The sequence below is a fragment of the Mus caroli genome, unplaced genomic scaffold (genome assembly GCF_978045245.1).
Source record: "Mus caroli unplaced genomic scaffold, Mus_caroli_1 scaffold_9, whole genome shotgun sequence".
Lineage (NCBI taxonomy): Eukaryota > Metazoa > Chordata > Mammalia > Rodentia > Muridae > Mus > Mus caroli.
The window spans coordinates 68026401-68049562 of NW_028227264.1; the positions used below are offsets into that span (position 1 = coordinate 68026401).

General features: G+C 43.6%; 1 protein-coding gene across 15 annotated transcripts in view; it reads left to right on the forward strand.

Annotated features, from left to right (window-relative positions):
• The window catches only part of Ank3 (ankyrin 3), a 632326-nt gene that overhangs the window by 367087 nt on the left and 242077 nt on the right, over window positions 1–23162 (forward strand). The gene's annotated exons all lie outside the window — the stretch shown is intronic.

Here is a 23162-nt window from a genome sequence, read left to right on the forward strand (position 1 = left end):
TTAAACATGTAGTCCCAGAGCTTGGGAGGCTGAGACAGGAGGATTGCCCTGAAGTTGAGGTCTGACTGTGCTGCAGAGCAACCTGGCTTAAAAAAAAAAAAATCTAAATGACTCCGTCAAAGTGACAGGGCAATATGAATTTAATGGCACATAAAACCAGAATGTCATACCCTGGAAATCCAATGAGAATGGTTGACTCAACAGGCCCAGATGGACAGAGGTACATCAAAGGGCATTTCAGGAATACTTGGATTTGCTCCAAGTCCAAACTACTATGCCCAGGTTCAAGAACTACCTATGCCTATTATGCCAAGATTCTTAACACTAGAGGGGTCTATCCTTGGCTCGTAGTCTCACTCTAGGGCAAAGCAGCTTCAACAGTCCTTAGTATAGACAGATTAAAAATGACCCCATTGCTGATGACTCCAGACACCCTTCCTCTTACATTAGAAATGTAAGAGAGCTGGAGAGATGGCTCAGCGGATAAGAGAGCACTTGCTATTCCTACAAAAGACCAGCGATCAGTTCCCCAGTACCCAGGTCACATGGCTTACTATTGCCTGTAACTCCAGTTCCGGTGAATCTGACCCCCTCCTATTCCCTACCTCGGGTAACTAACTGCACACAGCTCAGGTGGCATACAGACCGACAGACATGTATATACACATACAAGTGAAAATAAGAACTCTTTTATAGTTTGAAAAAAAAAGCCAGCAACCTTGGTCAGCCAGTAAAGAAGCTTGCCAGCAAGCCGGATCTGTGTTCAATTCCTGGGACCCACATGGTAGAAGGAGAAGATTTACTCCAGAAGGTTGTCTTCTGCCCTCCGCACATGTGAAGTTGCACACCTGTGTGTGTGTGTGTGTGTGTGTCTATGTCTGTGTGTGCCTGTGTGTGTATACACACCATGCACACACATTATATATATATATATATATATATATATATATATGTATATATATATATATATATATATATATATATATATATATATATATATAAAATGAAGCTGTTGCGAAGTACCCAAGCCTACTCTTTCCTTTAATACCTCCTACCAACTTTGAACAAATGAGGAAACTTACCAGTAAACACTGAAAATCACTGCTTCCCCCTCAGTGATACAGGCTGAGCTCCTTGGAATCTTCACATCCACTGAGGTAGGGCTGGGAGATGGGATGGCTAAGATGGAAAAGCGTAACCATAGTAACAAATGCTTTCTGGAGGACGAGGGGAGGGCAATGTTGTAGTGTAGCTTGTGTGCCCTGAGTATGGACCATTTTGAGCAGGGGATGTCTATTTTCCAGAACCACACTTTCAAATTAAATAAACAGTAAAAAGCATTCGGTGTGGCTGAGCTGTAGACACGTGAAGCCCGTTTATAAAATCTCTGTTAGTTGAACAAATGTTTGGCAATTACTGCACAGCGTATCTGAGATATCAAATGAAGTGCATGAGGCACAAATACTAACCAGAATTGTTTGAATTCCTGTCATCTGTTCTTTCTTTTTACCATATTATTCTTCATTGCTAATTTCTCCCCAGTGAAAAGCCTATAAGGGCTTAGCAGGAAGAATTTTTTAAAAGGATAATTAAGGTGTGCATGCGTGTGTGTATATGTGTGTGCGTGTGTGTGTGTGTGTGTGTGCGTGCGCTCTATGGGTAGCTGACAGAAACAGAGAGGGTAGCATCAGTATCCTCAGCCCCAGACAACATGATGTGTGTATGATTGGTGCTTTTCTAGAAAAGAAAATGCACTTTAAAATCACTATGGAAATTTGGGGACATCAGGTACCTATGCTTGTGTCCCATTGAAGGGCTTGATCGGAATTTGAAAGTTTCCAGGAGCTTATTAAAACCCATCAAGCTAGGGATACACATGCAGCTGAGTGGGCAGAACACGTATTGCCCATGCTCAAAGCCCTGGGTTCAGTGTTCTGCACTGTATAGACTTGGATGGTGGCATCTACATGCATTCTTAGCACCCTGAGAGGGAGGCAAGGGGATTGGATACTCAGGGCCAGCCTGGGCTACATGTGCACTCTATTACAAAACAAAACAATGTCTAAAGTTGTATGTATATCCTAGAAGGAGAATTACACTCACGTTCTCCCTGCCTGGAGGTGGTTTAATATGTAACTCTGTGATAGCATATTCTGTTCTCCAGTGATCCTCCTAGCCAGTCTTCCCCATCACACCCCAGTTGGCTGTATCTCTGATTCCATCTTAAAGGTTTGACTCTTTGAATGGTCAACATTAAGTCAGTCTTAGAAACCCCAGAGGTGGCAGGTCCTGAGTGTCTGTCACAGGCTGGTCACTACAGACAGTTGTCAAGCTATCACCATGCCTTTGTTCCTTAGGGCTTGGGCCTCGAAGCCTGGTGCTAGCACATGTGTTTATTTTGGCCCTTCCCTCATGTCTGTCTTTGTTCCATTTGATCTTTCTTCAGTAGCTATTGCCAAGCAAATGTGTAGTAACACTGACAGTTGCTGCGCTGAAGCAGCCCCTGCTCTCCCTCCCTTCCATGTGTCCCAAAACTGGGCCAATCATGAGGCAACATCAAAGGGTTACAACTACCAGAAATCAAGAAATATTGAAAAGGAAAACTATGTGTTTGGTGCTGACATGAGACCCAGGGAGACAGCACCCCAGAGCTCAGCCCTGGCCAAGCTCATGCTGCATTGGGTGAGTGTGAACTTGAACGTCTGCTTCCATTTTTCTCTGTCTATTGGAGTCAGATATTTTGCATATAGATAAGCTGCATATGTTTCCATCAGGAAATATCGTTCTGAATAGAGCCTGGAATGGCTTCTTTATATCCTTCTCAATTTAAAAACAGAACATTAAGGAAATGTGCTCATTTGTGTGTGTGTGTGTGCTGGTAATGGGGAAATGTCTTAATTGGTTTTAATCAGGAAGAGAATGGTAACTGACTGAGGTCCCTGGATGCTGAGATCAGCACAATGCAAAACAACCTTAGAGTGGAACAAAAAAGAAAGAAAGAAAGAAAGAAAGAAAGAAAGAAAGAAAGAAAGAAAGAAAGAAAGAAAGAAAGAAAGAAAGGAAGGAAGGAAGGAAGGAAGGAAGGAAGGAAGGAAGGAAGGAAGGAAGGGAGAAAGAAAGAGAGAGAGAGAGAGAGAGGGGAGGGGAGGGGAGGGGAGGGGAGGGGAGGGGAGGGGAGGGGAGGGGAGGGGAGGGGAGGGCAGGAGAGGAGAGGAGAGGAGAGGAGAGGAGAGGAGAGGAGAGGAGAGGAGAGGAGAGGAGAGGAGAGGAGAGGAGAGGAGAGGAGAGGAGAGGAGAAAAGAAAGAAAAAAGAAGATGCTGTGAGTCTCTGAAGACTTACTTAGAGGGAAGAGAGGTGGATCCTTAGGAATGAGTTGTTGGCAGCCAATGCAAGGTACTCTTCTTGATGACCTCTGACCTCTATGTGCAGGGGCACACACATACACACACGAGTATCTCCCCCTAGCACGCACATACACAGAAGATACTAAGTCTGATTAAATAAAAACAAAGCAGTGGCTCTACCTTATGGAAACGGATGTAAAAACTGTGGATTTTGAGCTTTCAATGGTTTCTCTGAATTGGTCCATGACGCCCGATAGCCCATCATGAATGAAGCGAGGTCATCAGTCCTAACCAATTGGTCCTTGGTGTACATTGTGTCTTAGTTTGAAATAATGAGTTCTTTATATTTTTAAATCTGGGCAAAATGAGCTTGGTTTGTTGCCAGGTTTTAGCAGGAAGAGAGGGGCTAATGTGTTGTTTGGGGATGAGGCTGACCTGTTGGGTTTGCGGTGAGGAAGGATAGGTAGACAGTAGATGCTGAGCTGCGTGTAATGTTGGTGAGTGGCTGGCATGTTAGCTACCAAAGCCCTGATTTGGTCTTTGTATTGTTATCGAATGTGGTCTAATTTGGTAGGTTTTTCTTCCTCATTATTTTCTTCTTAACTTAGAAATGTTGTAAAACTAGTAGATCTCGTCAGGAAAAATTTAAAAAATAAATAAAGCATGCTCTGGGGCTGGGGCGATGGTTCATTGACCCACATGCTCGATGCACAAGCATGATGGCTGAGTATGAATTCCCCCCACCACACACACACACACACACACACACACATCGCTATGCAGGGCATTTTGTTGCATGGCTGTAATTTTAGATCTGTGGCGGTAGGAGCAGGCAGATTCTAGAGGCTTGCTGGCCAGTTAATCTTGCAAAATCAGTAAACTCTGGCTTCCATGAGAGAAAGTGGCTCAAAAAATAAAATGGAGAGTGATAGAGGAACTTCTGGCCTCCACACACATGCAGATGATGCACAAGTACACACATAGTGTGCACACACACTGTGCACAAATAGGTACATAGAGCGCACATGCAGGATCAGCCAATCCGAGAGAAAGAGAAGCGAATTTTCATTTGCTGTACTGCCTAACCTTATGCTTTCTATGCATAATACTTGGACATACAGTTTATAAAATAATTATAAATACAAATATGTAGTATGTTAATAAACACATTGTAGTTTATAAAATAATTATAATTATAAATGTATAGTATGTTAATAATATATATCAATAATAAATATCTAATGTAGTAATTCATTACTATATTATATGTGTTATAACATGTTGTCTTACAATATTAATTTATATTAATACATATATTATTACAAAATTATTAAAATTAATTCTGGATCCTTTCTTTCACTTAACATTGCATATAAGCATTTTGTGAGACCATTTAATGTTATTTATAAATATTGACATAATGCCTGCAGGGAATTGTACCTTGAGGCAGACTTATCCTCTGTTCTGCTAGCATTGTCTCTAATTGCTCCTAACACACACACACACACACACACACACACATAGTGAGCACTCACTTTGTCCACACTTAACATTCCTTTAGAAACCACACCTGTAATTTCATCATCTCTGATTTATAGTCTAATATCAATATCACTGTAGAGAAGATAAGGGGCCGGAGAGGACCTTATGTGAAAGGGGCCCATGTAAAAGCCCACCACTGCCTGTAACTCCAGTTCCAGGGGATCTGATACCTTCTTCTGGCCTAGACAAGCACTGCAGGCACACAGTGTACAAATTCACACTCAGGCACACCCATGCTCAACCATACAAAATGATTTCATGAACCTCCATAATTCTATAGACTTGATAGTCAGGACAGTGAAGCTTTCCTTTCTGGTCATATTAGCTTACACTTTTTCAGTTTCTTTTCAGGACAGTCACCACTAATAGGCTCTAGATCCTTGTGTCTTGAAGTAGCTCAACCTTAAATTTGAATATATGAAATAAGGCATATTTGGAGATGATTTTCAGGCCTTTTATGAAGGATTCCTTCACAGGAAAGATTCAGTGAAGAGTTTGATCAATGATTGGGCTGTTTGGTTCTGTCAGCTTGAAGAGTTTGGTTGGTAATTGGACTGTTCAGTTCTGTCAACTTGATACTATGAAGAATCACCTGGGAAGAGAGAGTCTTAATGAGGGATTATCTAAATCAAATTGGCCTGTGAGAATGTCTGTGTGAAGCTAACTTGGTTACTTTAACTGACATGGGAAAATCTGCCTACTGTGGGCGATACCATTCCCTAAGCTTGGGGCATGTGTGTGGGCATTCTGTCTCTGCTCTTGATGATGTGACTAGTTACTTCAAGTTACTGCTACCTTGACTTCTCCACAAAGTTCGTGACCTGGCATTGTGAGTGGAATAAACCTTTTTGTCCTATAAGTTGCTTTTATTGGGATATTTTGTTACAGCAACCAGAAACAAACCTGGGAGAGAATCAACCCACATTTGCAAACACACCTTTCTGAAAAGCAGAGTCTATGGTATAACTTGCCAACCTAGTTAAGACTCCAGAGTACCTGGAAAATGCCTTAAAATAAGTCAATGTGATAGTGAACAAGCGTGATCCTTGAGACGGCTGGGATCATGAGTCCCAGAGTGATTCCTGTTCATGTAGAGACTCTAAAGTCAACCCAGGCGACATAATAAGACCCTGTCTCAAAAGTAATAACCAGGCATGGTGGTTCACACCCATCATTACCACAGTTGGGATGCTGAGGCAGTAGGATCTGCATGCATATGTTTGAGGCCAGCATCGGGTTACTTAGTGAGTTGGAGGCTAGCCTGGGCTGCTGTGTGACACTTAGAGGCTAGCCTGGGCTAGAGTGTGACACCTTTCCCAAGCGCAGTAAGTCAGAATCCTCAAGGGCTGCTCCTGGAAAGCTGGTAGGTTTTCAACCTGTCTGGTTGATTCCTGTGATCCTCCGGTTGGGGAACTGGAGAGCCAAGAGTGTCTCTTAGCTTTTATCCTGTGAAGCTGAGAGAGTGTGGAGGGGCTGGCTGACTCTTATTAGCTCAAGCTACACAACACTTGAACTTTTCTTGGGGTTCAACAATCCCCACAACACTGTCCCATGAGCCCATCCTCATCATGGTACAGATCATCAAAAGAGATAATGGGAGACTTTGGATCTAGAAAATGATGTCATTGTTATGGGCTATTTTGCTTTGGTATAAGGAAAGGAAGGATTAATAGAGTGTGGGAGATGAGCCTGTACAGAAGGACAGAAAGCTTGCCTAAGGCAGCATTTAGCAACATCATCTCGTTCTAAATTTACACACTAATACGCATTGTATCTGTCTGCTTGGAAAAAGAAACAAAAGCCAAGCCTGGTGTCTTAACAAAGCAGAAAATTCTGTTTGCCTCCTCCTATGATGTGGCCTGAGTTCTGGCGATTCTAGAACCTTCTGAAGCACAGGCATGGAAGTCAGAATACTTACAGTGGACGCCTCACTCCATCAGTACCACCATTGAACGGAGCTGCTCGCTCTTCCCCGCTGTCCCTCCCCCACCACGAATCTTGGACTCAAAGCCACGTGCTCAGATACAAACAGTTGTACAGCCAGTTAATAAACATGTTCCCTGCCCTGCGAAGCTACTCTTTAAAAGGAGCAGGGTCCAGCAGTCTATGTCCACCTAGCATCCCAGATAGCTAGACTACACTAGTAGGAGGGTCTGTGGAAGAAATATGGCTGTGTCATGGGCTGGTGCTGCTGGTCATGGTAGTGATGCTGGTGCCCACGCTGGAGATGGTCAGAGATCACTTCCAGGGCAAACTAGTCTGTGACCTAAAGGAGAGGAAGGGTGAGACTCTTGAATCCAGAGTGGGTATCCAGAGACTCTGAAAGTCTGAACACTTAGACCCAGAAAGGTGGATAAAATGGGAACAGAAATCAATATCCATGCATCCTCTATACCCCCCCCACACCCACACACACACAAAAGTTAAAAAGTGCAAGCATCACACTTATTTGGAGATTTACCCCAATCTTTTGTGTGCCAAGGTCACACCAGCATTAGCTTTCTTAAGCAAAGTAGACACAGCAGGAAGCTACTAAGAGAGACAGGAAAACCAGGGTTAGAAAGCAGCAGAGAGTATGTAAAAGTTTATGTTGCTTTTATGCTTCTCAGAGGAGGATAGCTCCCCATGGTCCAAACCCTATCCTCAACATTATGGCCATTGTGTGAGACTGGAAAGCCCCCAACTTTCAGGTGTACACCACCTTCTGACATCATGACTCTACCAAAATTGCCTTAAAAGTTCAAACTCAAGACCTTTTACTTGGGCAAACAATCTTGATGGTTTTAGTAATTTGTGATTTAATGTTTGTCTACATTCATAGCTATCCTCAACTTCAAAATGTCACATATGGCCCAGGGCTACTGGCTGGGTGTACCTTGCAGGATTACGTACCAGCAAGCAAATGCTTCTACCTGAGAAATGCCATTTTTCAGCTCTGACCCGTGGCCAAAATAGTTTCATCATCTTCTCTCAGCCTCAGGGATATCTTTTTTTTTTTTTTTTTTTTTTTTTTTTTGGTTTTTTGAGACAGGGTTTTTCTGTATAGCCCTGGCTGTCCTGGAACTCACTTTGTAGACCAGGCTGGCCTCGAACTCAGAAATCCGCCTGCCTCTGCCTCCCGAGTGCTGGGATTAAAGGCGTGCGCCACCACGCCCGGCTCAGGGATATCTTAACCTTCCCACTGAGATAGGAAGGGAAAGAAAGACCTGTGGGTGAGCACTCGTAAGTGATGTGTGTATATGTAGCTTGGAAGAGAATATTTATGGATGGTCTCCTCTGGATGTTTGTGCTGAAGGAGATGAAGCCAAACCACATACAGAGAATCCACTTACCCCTGTCTTCCCATTTCAACACATGGGAGCATTGGGTGCGTGCGTGCGTGCGTGCGTGCGTGCTTGCGTGCGTGTGTGTGTGTGTGTGTGTGTGTGTCCCCATGCCTGTGTGTATGTGTATGTTGTGTGCTCGTGCCTGGGTGTATGTGTGCACATGTGTGTGTGTACCTGTGCCTGTGTATGTGTGTGTGTGTGTACCTGTGTGTGTAGCTATGCCTATGTGTATGTATGTATATGTGTGTATATGTGTGTGTACATGTGTGTATATGTGTGAGTATATGAGTCCACTTATTTTCAAATGCCTCCTGTTGTGCTGGACAGGAGTTAAACTAAAAGAAAAGTGGGGTACTATGACTGAACCAACCTAGGGGTTCTGCCTTTAACAGCAGAACCATCCATCTGGACTGAGGGGCAGCTGGGAAGAGCCCCCTCCTTTTAGAATGCATGGAATATTTATAAAGCTCCTATGGTGTACACTTCTAGGCAGGGGGAGAGAAGAGTGTATATGGGGGATACGTTGACTGTTGGCAAGCTTACTGTTCCAAGACGCTCTGGAACACAGTAGGCTGTCAGGGAGAACTCACTAAGAGTTGTATGGATGCACAAATAAGTTCCTAGTTAATGGAAGTGTTAGGGTGACGGAACAATATATAAAATGACAGAGAGCATGAGAGTGTCCCAGATCAACCATCTTTTGTTATTGTCCATCCACTGATTGGGGGGGGGGGGATCTTCATTGTCTCTGAGCTTGGGTTTACTTATCCATTAAAGGAATATGACAGTACACACAGAACGCGTGCATCCCAGACAGGAGGGGTGGTAATATCCTGATGGTCCAATGAAATAAAGCTAGGAAGCCTCAGAAACAATTCCCGCCTCTTTCACAAATGTCTGCCTGTTCAGTGTGTGCAGAGTTGATGGTTCAATTAAATAATAAGCAAAGCAACGGGGAGCCCTAGAAACCACAACTGCCCCTCCTGCAGACATCTGCCTATTGTAAAACTCTGTGTCATATTTGTGAAAGAAAGAAATGGACCCCACAATCAAGTAACAATCTACAGCCACTGTCGATCATTTGCATTAAAAACACCAACTTCCCCAACCTACAGGTCCTCTGGGAACACAGGGAAAAGGAAGCCCTGGTTGCCTTGCACATAGTATCCTGGGACCAGGCTGTTTCAGTGGAGGATTCTTCATGCCATAGTGACATCATATTTCTTCCTACCCAGAATCAAACTGACCTTAAACGCCCCCGGCCCTGGGGGTAATCCATGGGGTTTTTTTCAGACGGATGAGCATGGTCTTCTCCAACCTGCCCCCCCATATTTGGTAATCTGTGAAACTGCACATTTAAATCTGTATTAGCATTTAATGGACAGTTTTGAAAAGGGGGTACTCTGGGAGGAGAGTTTCCTTCTTGGTGTTCTGGAGTGATCGTTCTTCATTTTCGGAGTTGTAAATAATCCTGTTTCTGTCTCTCATGCTGCCATCTACCAAGGCAATCATCTGAATTTCTTGTCCTGAGGTCAGAGACACGTGAGACCTGGCTGCAAGAGTGTCTTACTTGGGTATATTTTAGAGTGTTTTTCTCTGACTCAGTTTGTGTGTTGTTTTGCCCAAAGGATGCCAAGCTGTGTTGCTTCTAGCTCAGGAAACAAAGTCAGTATTCCTAGCTGGTGGTTGGAGATCAGACCTAGGCAGATCATTTATTTTAATCTGTCTAACATCTATGAAGAAATGCTGCAGAGCGTATATATAATCCAAGAAAAATACAATGTGAACTTAAAGGTGTTTCGTGGGTGCTTTTAAAAACTGGGTCCTCAATACATAACACAAAAATGAGTATTTAAAAGTGTGAAACAGTTACAGATATTCCTGTAAACAGCACACGGTAGAAGCATTTGTGTATTGTTTTGCGGTTTTGAGTTGCTGTGGGGCTGTATTTATACAGCTTTTTCTGGTTTCGTTTTGCTTGTTTGTCAGGTGGCTTTATAAATCCCATTTTTTAATGTGAGTCAGCTTTCTGTTGCTATGAAAACATACCTGAGGCAGACAATGAAAGAAATGTAAGGAACGTTAAGGTTTGATCACGTCAGAAGTTTCCATCCATGCTTGGGCAGCTTCTTGGCAGAGAATGGAGAAGGGGTCTGGTCATCTCTCAGTGGCCAAAGAAGCAAAAGAAGAAAGAAGGGATTTGGACTTTAACAGTTCCTTCAAAGCCATACCATCATTTTCTTGCCTTAGGTCTGACCTCCATCACCTTCCAACAGCACCACAGGCTGATGACTGAGTCTTCAGCAAGTGGGATCTACGATCCAAATGGGCTACTGCCTGGAAAAGCAGTACTGAGTGAGATTTCCTTTGTTCATGAGAGTCATGCCCTATGGTAGAAGATGTTGGGTGCCACAGTGGAATATTGACTGAAGAAAGTCAGCTAGTGTGTTGAGTTTGCACCGTGAAGTATTCAGCAGAGGTTCACACGTGGACGAAGATGGAATGTGACCTTATCATTGGGGAATTCTAATCCGTATAATAAACAGCGCACAAATAGGCAGGCACCGCTCAACTATGACATAGATATATGCGACACACATGGAGGGAGTCAGAGAAACAGCTCAGTAGTTAAGTGAGCGGACTGCCGCATGGGATAGACATGGAAGTGGAGAGACCACGGCGGCTGGAGAGTAGCCGGAGATAGCGTGGATTGATTTTGTGTTTTTGATAATTACCTCAACATAACTTAAGGGAGAAAGGGTTTGTTAACGGCTCACAGTTTGGGAGTATAGTCCTTCAAGGCTGGAAAGTCAAAATAGCAGGAGCTTAAAACAGCACCACATTACTTCCAGAATGAGAACACGGATACTGATGCACGCATGCGCAGCTTAGCTTTCCTTCTCGGTTCTGTAACAACCAGGATCTCCTGCCCACAGTACTCAGTTAAAGTATCAGGATGATCCCTCACAGACATTCGCAGAGGTGAGATAAAGCCTCACAGGCACGTCCCACCTGGTTCTAGAGTCTGGCAAGTTGACATTTAACACTATCACAGAATCAAATTCTTAACCCTGTTAGTTAGTGAAGGTAAGAAAAAGGGGCTGCTCCCCGAAGGCCCTGGAAAATATCTACGTATAGCTTGAACTTCAGGAGGTGATGGAGAAAGGGCAGGGATAAGTTGTTTTTCTTTTTAAGCCTTCCCAAACTCTGTGGAAAATAATTAAATCGTAGCAACTGAATCTCCAAATTAAAATTTCCAGATGTTTTCTTCAGTGTGACTGGAGGAAGAAATAGACTATTTTCTGGATCATTTACATTTGAGTTATTGGACTTTAGATTTTTTTAAATAAATAAATGTTTCATCTGTAACTGTGATTTTAGCCTCATTACAGCTATCCGAGAATCTCATTTTGCTTCTTTGATATGTGCTTGGAATCATGACAAACGTGGTCGCTCTAACAGGACTGGTGCCCTGGCCTTTCTTTAGGCTAACACTCCCTGAGTTGCACTTAGTGTTCTGCCTCTGCATTCATTTCTGTATCTCCAATAAAAAATATAGATACATAGATAGATATACAGACAGATAGATTTTAAATCACGGAGCATGAAAACACTTTCAAGGAAGATTTAAATAAAAACATTAAGCAGGGAATTATTATAAAAACGTTGCCAAAGCTGGCTGTACCTAGAGTGATAAGCATCTGAGAAGCTGAGGCAGGAGAAATTATAGGCTTGACATTGTTACTGGGATGAACAGTAGCAGCCTGTCTCAAAAAATAAAAACGAACCCAAACCAAACATATGAAGCTGGGAGTCCATTCTGTTTATCAGACAAAACACTCTGGAGTGGGTGCAACAATGTCTACACTTAGGCAGAGGCAGGCTTATTACCTGGTCATCAGTTCAAGGGTCTACACAGGGCTACCTGGTAAGGCCCCATCTCAAAGAAAAATAGTAATAATGGTAACGATAAAAGATAGATGATAGATAGATAGATAGATAGATAGATAGATAGATAGATGATCAATAGATAAATGATAGGTGATAGATGATCATTAAATAGATGATAGAGAGATAGATAGATAGAGATGATAGATGATTAGTAGATAGAGAGAGAGAGAGATGACAGATGATCAGTAGATAGATAATATATTATAGATAGACTGATGTGTTAAAATCTCAGCTCGCATCTGAACATAGCACACTGAGCCCGAGCAGTTCCACGTTTGAGAGGTTTATTGGGGGCAGGGGGAGAGAGAGCGGGGAGGAGTTGTGGCAGAAAGAGGAAAGGGAAAAAGAGAGAGGGAGGGGTGTTCCCCTTATTTATATGGAAAATGACATAATGCAGGTAAAGGTGAGAGGTGAGCCAAATGGATTCTGGAAATATGGTAGCTGTTGTCTTGGTAACAGGTCTGTAGGTGGCACTGTCACCTATGTGATGTCATAGGTTTGGGAGGTCCTGATGCCAACATACACTATAGATAGATAGATAGATAGATAGATAGATAGATAGATAGATAGATAGATATCAATAGGTAGATAATAGATAATGATAGATAATAGGCAGGTGATACATACATACATAGACACATAGATAGATTGATAGATTATAGATAGATCATAGATAGATATCTCCCTACTACTGTGCACTTACCTTGTACCCCATTCCTGTCCTGAGGGACTCTGAAATCTTCTCCTAAACCCCTAGCATACTGTATAGCTGTAAGCCACACAAGGAGATAAGGGCAGGGTAGAAAATGGTTGTTAACTGGGTGGTGGTGGTGCACGCCTTTAATCCCAGCACTCGGGAGGCAGAGGCAGGTGGATTTCTGAGTTCGAGGCCAGCCTGGTCTATAAAGTGAGTTCCAGGACAGCTGGGGCTATACAGAGAAACCCTATCTCAAAAACAAACAAACAAACAAACAAACAAAATGGTTGTTGTTAACCAGAAAGCTCTTTGATAATTCAGAAATTCCTTACAGGTGAATTCTGTCAGGGTCCCCCTATCTGTAACTGTGGCTGGGAAACCTTTAGCTTTCAAGTCATGTTGATGTCGACCCCAGCCTCTGGCTGGAAGCCCTTAGGCCTGTCCTTCCTAGAACATTGACCATTTTCTAATGAGTTAGCAACAGTTTTTTGTTTTTTTGTTTTTTAAAATGGAGAGGGGTAGTTTTACACTTCTCCTGAAGGGGAGCTATCTTCTTGTCATTGTCACCTTTATAAGTGGACCCCAGCCACCTCAGACATCTCCCAATCCTCCAGTCAGCAGGTCTACTTTTCTATATAAAATGTTCTTGGCCCCTGAAGAAAAGGACTTGGGTTTTCAGTCCAGAGGATCTCCTATGGTTTTGTAGCCATGTGATGGGTCCATGGTTTTTCCAGGGACTGATGGTTTGCTTTTGGAAGCATGGTCTCAGGAATGAGCCCCCATCAGCATGCAAGGGCTGGACCAGACCTAGCTCTATTTACATACTACAATTGACAGAATGCCACTTTAAGGGAAAATGTAGCCAATGTCTGTTAGGGTTAATGTTTGGTAGGTTATCTTAGGATCGCACAGTGGTGTAGTAACAAGACCTTGGGCAGTTTGCTTGTAAAATGAGCAACAGTAAATTCCTATAATATTATTAAAACTAAATAGAGAAAAGATATAATGTGCTTATCCTAGTGACCAGAACATATTATTAGTATCCAGTTAATATCACTGATATTATAAAATTTTGTTTATATTAGACATGGTAAGTAGGTGCCAGTTGACAGAAGGATGTCATTCAAAATCTGGGACGGTTAAGCTTGGTTCTCTGCAAGCATCCTAATTAGAGTCTTCTGTAGAAAGTGTTACTTATTCAGTCAGCCACTCAAAAAGTATTCACAGCATATTGAACACTGTTCTAGATGCAAGAGACAATCCTGTAACTAAGGGAAACCTGTCTTTAGAGGAACTCATTCTAGAGCAGGCAGACACTAAGGTAACTGAGATATGTGCCACCCCAGATAGAGGCTCTGCTAAAGGGGAGAGAGAGTCAGACGATGAAATAAGTGCAAGTCTCGCTGGAAACTTTAGTCTCTCTCCCCACCCCTCTCCCTTGCGCTCTCTCTCTTCTTCTCCCCACTCTCCCTCTCTCTCTTGCTCTCCTCTCTCTCTCTCTCTCTCTCTCTCTCTCTCTCTCTCTCTCTCTCTCTCTCTCTCTCTCTCTCTCTCTCTTCCATCCCCCCCACCACGGAGGTAGAGGGAGACTCCTTGACATCTGAAACCCTCTGATCAATCAAAGATGGTTTATAAATTTTGTCCAATGTCACCTGTTATACCATTTATTCTTTGGTCTCAGCTGAAACTTCTCTTTTTTTTTATTAATCATTTTACATTTCAAATGATATCCTTCTTCCCAGTTACCCCTTTACAAATTCCCATCCCATCCCTCCTCTCCCCGCTCTCCTTTGCCTCTATAAGAATGCTTGTCCACCCACACACCCACTCCCACTTCACTGCTCTAGCAATTCTCTACGCTGGGGCATCAAACCTCCACAGGACCAAGGGCCTCCCCTCCCACTGATGTCAGATAAGGCCATCCTCTGCTACATATGTATCTGGAGCCATGTGTACTCTTTGGTTGGTGGTTTAGTCCCTGGAAGCTCTGGGTGGTCCAGCTAGCTGATAATTGTCCTTCCTATGGGGTTGCAATCCCCTTCAGCTCCTTCAGCCCTTCTAGCTCTTCCATTGGGGCCTCCAGGCTCAGTCTGATAGTTGGTTTTGAGTATCTGCATCTGTATTGGACAGGGAAGTCCTTGAGAAATCCTTCCTGTAAACAGCAAACACATTGAGGGACTGATTATAAACTGGAAGAGAGGACAATTTCTGCGAGTGCTGGTTATTAGGGAAGATTCAAGGTGAGAAAAAGAACCTGAAGGCAGCGGGATGTAGTGACAGGACGGCAGCGGTCAGGAGAAAATGAATGGATCCCAGAGTGGGTGGAGCAGGTTAACTTCCGGCTGCGCTCTGCTCCCGGGCAATGGAGACAGAGTGATGGAGCCAAGTCAGCACTTGCTCCTTACTCCACACGGTTATCCTCCTGACTAACAGGAGGCTCATTAGCCTCTCATCCCTGTTAATGCTTTCAGGCAGGACCCACTCCTGTGGCTGTTAACTGGCCATGCTTACTCCTTTTCCTGTGACTCATACGTTGCTCAGAAGTCACTGGCTTCCTGCAACTGTGACTCAGAACCTCCATTCTCTTGAGAGTATGTCTTCAAGTGATGTCTTGACCCCGATGAAGCTTCGGTGATGTTGCCGCCAGCATCCTGGAAGCAAGGGCCGTCGCCCAACAGGATGTACTTTGTCCTCTTCTATTCAATGTAACAGACATCTCTAATGGATCCTGAGGAGTGCCCCTCATCTGGGCTGCTATGGAGGAACCACCTGACCAATAAGACCTCTTCACGATGATGAATGAGGAAGCCGTGAAGTCACTGTCTCCTACAGCTGGGTTGGAAAACTAAGCAGAGGAGAGCGGCTGCTGCATAGAAACCAGGGCCTTGATTTTGCGGGTATCTTTTCTTCCGTTCTCTTCTGCTTTCATCCCCCCCCCCTTCTTTGGCTTTTTCCTTTTGGATGCTTTAAGAGCTGTTGGTATTGAATCTACTGCTGCTGTGAATTTTCCTTTTCCGTAAACATCAGACAGCATAAGCATCCAGCGTGTGGGCGGGGCTACGGGGATGCAAGTCTTTGCAGTCTATCCTAATTAATCCTCTTCGGAGATGTGTGGTGATGTATTTTTTCAGGATGTGCTCCTGGAGTCACGTGTTGATGTGAGACGCCCAATTGTGAGCTCAGCTTGTCAACTTTAAAAGCATGTGGTGGGCCTAATCAGAGCTCACAGAGCATTATCTTCTCCGCATCTACATCCTCAAGCCCCGATTAGGGCGGGAAATAGAATCATCGTGGATGACAGCTAGTTAGGAATCTTATCCTTCACTGGAGACCCTCTGGGAAGACGGGAAGTGGGCATTTTGTAATAACCGTGAATTATGCCTGTGAAATGTAGAAGAAACTGCTTGGTGCTCCATCTCAATACAGCCCCGGCCGTTCAGAAATGGCCTGGCTCTACTGTTGCAGTCTATGCTAATAAAAAGGCAACTACCGCCATACTTAGTGGGATATACTTTTCCTTCCGTTCTCTTCTGCTTTCATCCCCCCACCCACCCCCCCTTCTCCTCTTCCGTTGGCTGTGAAAATATTGGCGGGGTTGCTGGACAACGCACATGTGTGGAGGCCTGCAGCAGTTATCTTCCGGCTATTTGTTCTTTTGTGTTTTCTTTATCAGTCAGCCCATTCACATATAGATGGTTGATGACAGTCCGGAAAACATGGTGTGTTGAATCTACCTATCTGAATTCTCCTGGAACACATGGTTTTGGGAGAATGTGGTAGAGGCTGAAGAGATGGCTCAGTGGTGAAGAGCATTGGCTGCTCTTCAAGAGGACCATAATTCAGTTCTCGGCATCTATGTTGGGCAGCTCACAAGCATCTGTAACCCCAGCTCCAGGGCATCCAACTCCTCTCCTGTATATATGAGCATAGCCACACAGAGAGGGACACATAAGTAAAAAATAAAAGTCTTTTAGTGAGAGAGGGAGGGAGAGAGAGAGAGAGAGAGAGAGAGAGAGAGAGAGAGAGCACAATAGCAGAGTTTGAGAGCAGAATTGTTGAAGCTGAGGAGAGGAATGGCTGACCTTAATAAGAGGAACAACTCTCAAAGGAACAGGTCCCCAAGACACATGTGTGGTCATTCAGACCCACACTGTCAATAGTAATCCAGGCTTCCTGAAGGATGGTCCACCTTTGAGTATGGAAGAAATTGCTTCTTATTAGATTAGGAGAAATGACCCCCACATAGATGGCTTGTGCTCATGACCAGGCAGGGGATCAACAGGTTTTAGACAAGGAAGGCTGGGGATACAAAGAACTAAACAGAAACGGCCTCCCGCCTTCCCTCACTCTGACTGTGTCATTCCCACAGATGACATTTCTAACCCCCAGAGGTCTGGAGTCTCCTGTCAGTCTCAGTCTCTGGGGTTTGCTTTTATTCTTGACCTTGCCCGTCATTTCTGTGGCTAAAGGAGACTAGAACACACTGGAAGGAAACTTGTGGGACAATCTGAGGACAGCCAGCCTGGCTTTGTGTGCTGTTTTAAAAGCTCCCTTGTGGATGGCAATTGGCTGCCCACTTGGAGTTCAGTGAGCTGAGTTTTTCCATGGGTCCCTATGAGTAATGTCCGAACCACAGCCTCTGTCTGAAACGAGGAAGAAAACACAGAAGACAGCACACTCTTCTGTAGGAGTCTTCAGCTGCCACATTAGTGAGGCCAGTGCTGCTGGAATTTTAGTTCCTACTTTAGGAAAAACATGTCATGTTTTGGCCAAACGATGAACAAAGAAAAATCTGTGGAAACCAGGCTCTGGTGCAGAGAGTCTAGTTTGGCCCAGTACTTTGACAGGATAGAGAATAGATTAATATTTTATATGATACACGATTTCATGGGAAGAAATCTCACTTTATTTTGATGTTTTGTTGTTGTTGTTGTTCTGTAAGGTTCATAGATAGACAGACCCTGCTGGAAGGCTGTAGAATTTCTGGCTTTTTTTTTTTTGTCAATATTGATATTATCAGAAATCCACAGCCTTTCATTTAATTTAAAAGTGTGCCTCCCACAGACACAGCAGCCACCTCCAGATAAGTCTTTCTGAATAGGGATACATAAAAACTCAGGATTTGCTTTCTGTTAGCCATGTGATCTTGCCCAAGCTCCAAGTGCCGTGTTTCCTGAAAGCAGCCACAGACAATTCCAAGATATAGGACCAAAGCTGTCTTTAATCCAGATCAGCCTGTGTCTTTTGGCATTTAAAGAATATAAATCTCCAGGTGCCGCAGCACTGTCCTTTTGTCAGGTATTTTCACCCCCAAATAAATAAAAATTTTAAATCCAAATTTGGCACGGTGGTGCACGCCTATAATCCCAGAACCTGGAGAGTAGAGACAGGAGAATCAGAAGTTCAGGGTTCTCTGAGCTAGGTAGGAAGTTTGAGGATCACCTAGACCACATGAGACCCTGCAGGACAGAATAAAACTTGTAGATGATTGCGTTTGTTCCACAAGACACAGGTAGCTGACCCTTGAGTTGGGCTAGCAGACATCTTGAGAAATGATAACCTCTAAACATAAGTATAAAGGGGCTAGTTCTTGGGATAGACAGAACAGAAACATGAGCAGAGCTCTAGATATTTGTTGGCTGGGTCTCAAGGATGTGTAAATCCAGGAGCAACAGAGAGAAGAACTCCCCTCCCCTCCCTTAAAGTAATGTCTGACATTGGAGATCACACAGGGCACCATTTGGTGTGTGGAGTCTTCCTCTGATCTTCTCTGCCACCATCCCCTCTCTTCCTCAAACATGTATGGCATGTATAACACAGGCTGCTCTTGCTTAGAGCTTCATAGTGTGAATTCAAGGGCGGCTCAGGCATGCTCAAAACCTGTCAGTGCACACAGGAGTGGAAGACCATGCTCAGGCCCAGCAGGTGTTTTAACGGGGAGACAGTTTGCTGCATCCCCAGCACCAGCCCCCGGCACCACCTACACCCCATCCTCTGCTCGATCAGATGACGTCCCTGCCCTTTCCAAGCTAGAGTGACTCAGGACACCAAACGGTTCCCATGGTACCACCCTTCTTCATGAGCATTCTGTCCCATCATTGAACAGCCTAGGTGAACTTTGACTGTCACACAGCGATCTCATTTTGAAAATTCAATTTTTTCACATTTTGTTTCTCCGTGCTCACTAAAGGAGTCTCATTTTTGTATTCTGGGCCCAGGAGTAGCGCTGGTTCATGATCATGGGAACATTCTGGGCTTCTGTTTCTTCACCCTTAAAAATGACGGGGTTTGATAGCAACTTCAGAGATTGCATTTAGAGAAGATGAATTTGTGTTTCTCTTCTTCATTAGAAAAGTTTGCATCTTGGATTTTCTGCCCAGGTAGAAAAAAAATTTGTCATTATACCCCATGGTTGGATGCTCAGCGCCTCCCCTAGAACTCCAATGTTTACCTGAATCTTCACCACGCAAGGACGTTGACCTCTGCCCGTGCGCCCACTCTCCAGCTGCAAAAGCTGAGAGATGAGCCACCAGAGTTTGGGAAACAAAATGTCCTGGCCAGGGGGTGGGTTGAAAGACACAATTATAGGAATTATTATTCCTCTTATTTAGTATAATTACAGACTGCCGCTCTCAGCAGAGCTCTAGAGAAAGGTTGAATCAGTTGGAGTTATTTATCCTGGAGAGGAGATGGTGGGAGGTTTGGGGGTGGGGGCAACCATGTTGAGTGTTTAAGAGATGAAAACCTGTCTCTTTTCCTCCAGTGGAGACGGAAGACGAAGACATTGGTAGTCGAGTTCAGAGAAGTGCAGCACAGTGCCCTGCCAAGAGGTTCGATGGTGCGCAGAACATGTCACTGGCCTCTAGAGGGAGTTCCCCGGAAAACCCTCTGTGGATAGAGCTTGGGTGTCCTGTCTCTCCTTCAGAGACTTCCACTGCAGGCACTAAAGACTGTATGAGCCACAGGACAGATTTGAAGGCCTGGATTCCCAGCACTATCAAGGATTATTTTCCACATTTAGATAAAGCAGGTAGTTAGAAAAAAAGGTGAAGGACCGCTGTGAAGAAGAGAGAACCATGTAGCAAGAACATAATTAAAATAAAGTCAGCTGCATCTGTAGAACCCAAGGCTTCAGGGTGTGCCCTGGGATTTGATGAAAAGCATAGTTTACCCTCAACTGAAGGTGCCAAGCCTGTGGACAGAGAGGAGTTTGGGGACAGACTCAACTTCCCTGAGCATCCACAGAGGACACTGCCAGCCACTTCCGTATCAGCTTCACCCCAGCTGCAGGCAGGCTGGTATCCTGCCTCCCATAGAATGCTGACTTCCTGTATCCCATAGAAGATGCTGGTTCCCTGTATCCCATAGAGGATGCTGGCTTCTCATCTCTGGCTAACCAGTTCTTAAGCATACACAGAGAAGAGAGGATGATGTATTCCCACAGTTCCTGTTATAACACACTTTTTAGCATGTGGTATGCTCACATTAGTATAGAGGTTTTATTAATGAATTAATGAGATAGGAAAATACACAGTGTGTGAGAGAGAGAGAGTGATTTCTGGATATCAGATCCTTAAAACTTATTTTATAAAGCTGCAACTTTGCACCCTTGAGGATTTCTCTCTGAGTCCCCTTCAGCCCTTCAGTCCCTGAACACCACCCTTCTATTTCTGTGGGTTCAGTACTGTAAACCTCACCTAGGAATGATGGATGTGGTGTTTGTGTTTTTGCCTCATGTGTCGTCAAAATGGGAGACTGCTGCTCTCCCTGTGGCTGATGAGTTCACACACCACATCTTCTTTATCCACTTGTCCATCCTCAAAGCCTCCAGCTGTCTCCATTTATGAAGGATGCCTTACTGAGCAGGGACGCACATCATCCAGATATGGGTTTCATTTCTATGGCTGTACACCAAGGGAGGAGGGCAGGCTGGATCATAACGTAGTCCTGTTTCTAATTGTCTGGAGAACTTCCATGTGATTATTCATAAATGGCTCTATGATTCTACCAACGTTGCAGTAGAATTCTCTCGTTTTTTCTCTCTGTGTCTTCACCAACACTGTCACCACTGGTAAGAGGCCACTCTAAGAGATGTGAGGGACCTCATCCTCCAAATGATCGGTGATGGCCCAGTGCCTTCCAGTGCAATTGGTGGCCATTTGTATATCTTCTTTTGAGAAATAACTCTGGATCCTTTGCCCCCTTTTAAGTGGATTGTTTTGTTTCAACTGCATTCAACTAAATGGGTTTCTTACGCACTTTGGATGTTTGCTCCTCAACAGCTGTAGGGCTTCAAAACATTTTGACTATTACGTTCTATTGACTGTCGTGTACCGTTACACTGATTGCTTTTGTTACTGTGTGGAAGCTGGTTAGTTTCGGGTGATCGCATTTATCTAGTCTTCTTGGTGTTTGTGTCCTGAACTTTGGGTCAGCCCAGCAATATTTTTGGTATGCATGGATATATGTGTGTGTGTGTATATGTGTATATACACACACATGTACATAATGTGTATATATATATATATACACATAATGTGATATGTGTATGTATATACATAATGTGTATATGTATATATATTTGTATGTGTGTATGTGTATATGTATATATATACACACGTATATGTAATATATATACATATATATACATAATGTGTATATATATTTGTAGTATACACACATATATATACATATACACATACATACACATATACATAATATATATACACATATATATACATAATGTGTATATGTATATATATTTGTATTATATGTGTGTATATGTGTATATATATATATATATGTGTGTGTATATATACATATACACATACACACACATACACATACACATATATCAATGTGCTTGTCCCCACTTGCTTTCCATCCATTTATAGACTTGGGATCCTTTTGAGCCAGCCTCATGTGGATATTCAGCTCTGTCAATACCATTTACTGGAGATACTTCTTTCTTCTGTCAAATCAGTTGCCTGCAGATAAGAATTTCGGTGTTGAGTCTTCTGTTCTACTATTGCTAAGCAAGTCTATTTATGGGTGGGTGTCATACTGTTTTGATGATTGTGTCTTTGTAACAACTTTTTAGGTCAAGTACTGTTATGGCTTCTGCTTTGCCTATGTCATTCCAGCCTCTTGATGCTCCCCCTGACCACCAAAGGGGGGGGGGGGTAAGGGAGTGGCTAATGAGTATGTGTTAAAGCCAAACCTTTAGAATCATGTCCACTCCAGTCCTAACTCTGACCTATTGATCTTTGAGAACTCTTTAACTACTCTCAGCTCTGGTTTTACCTGCAAATATGGCAAAAAGTTCTTCCTGGCATTTCTTTGAAAGCTAGAGCAGTAAATGTAAAGAAATTAAGAGAGGACCAATGCAGACCAGGAGGTAGAGGCTCTTACGCTACGACTGATGAGCTAGCTTTGATGCCTGGGACCCCGTGGTGGAAGGAGAGGTTCAGGTTGCCCTCTGACCTCCATGTGTGCCCCTCAGAATGTGTGCCCCTCTGTCTCACACTAGTGAATCAGCTTTTCGTGGCTAAGAAGAAATTAACATAGTACATCGCATGTTTGATGAGTCTTGGTAATTAATAGCTGCAGTTCTGTGATGTTGGACTGTGGAATCTGCCTGGGATGTCAGCTACCTGGGAAGCTGAGGCAAGAGGACAGTAGGTTTTAGGCCAGACCAGGCAATACAGCAAAACCCTGTCTGGAAAAAACAAAGGGGGTGGGGGAAGTGCCAGTTTCATATGGTTCACATCATATTTTCAATAAGAAATCTCAATGTATCTAAGTTGTTCATTAAGAATTAAAATCAATGTTAACGAATGTTGATAAGATTATTAGCTGTACTATGACTTGACACTATTATTCTTCATGACTGCTAACCACACACTTGTAGACACTTCCCCCGATAGCACAGTCTCCCATTGAACACCATCATTGATCAATTGTGTGAATATGATTATTATGCTGCCTCAACTAATACACTAACGGATTTTATTTTCTTTTGCTTTCTGATATTCTGTATCTAACCAAACCACACGTTTCATACAAGTAGACTTATCCTGGGCATTCCCAGAATCCGAGCCCACCAGACGGTTTAGCTTCTTGCCTCAAAGTGGGCAGGAGGGGACCGAGTTTGAACTAAATAAAACAGGAGTGCCACTCTGCATAACAATAGACTTCTGAGCCCCCTTGTACCAAAGTGTTGCACACAATAAAATGTCGCCCGCGTGTTGTGTCCCCCAACCTAATAATCTGAATGGAGTCATTTACTGTTTCCTACCCCC